Raw genomic sequence first — 309 nt, forward strand, 5'->3', positions numbered from 1 at the left:
AAATAATTTTTTACTCAAATACTATCAACTTTACAGAAAAACTGCAAGAGACAAAAATTATTTATTTTCTTCTCATAAAGTTCTGAGAACTTTTTCAAAATTTTTCGCAGCGGCGAAGACGGCCGATTCGATGTCGGTAGGTGTCTGCTTGGTGGGAGTACAAGTGGTGGGGCTGATTTTCCGTGTTGCCGGAAGCCAAATGTGCATCACTTTACGCGAGCCGGCGAGTTGCGCCAAATCGAGATTATCGGATCTCAATAAGGGCTGAACCGGTCAAGTTCTAAGTGTGCTCAATCGATTGCGACCGGT

Source organism: Trachymyrmex cornetzi, unplaced genomic scaffold (assembly GCF_001594075.2).
Source record: "Trachymyrmex cornetzi isolate Tcor2-1 unplaced genomic scaffold, Tcor1.1 scaffold2, whole genome shotgun sequence".
Lineage (NCBI taxonomy): Eukaryota > Metazoa > Arthropoda > Insecta > Hymenoptera > Formicidae > Trachymyrmex > Trachymyrmex cornetzi.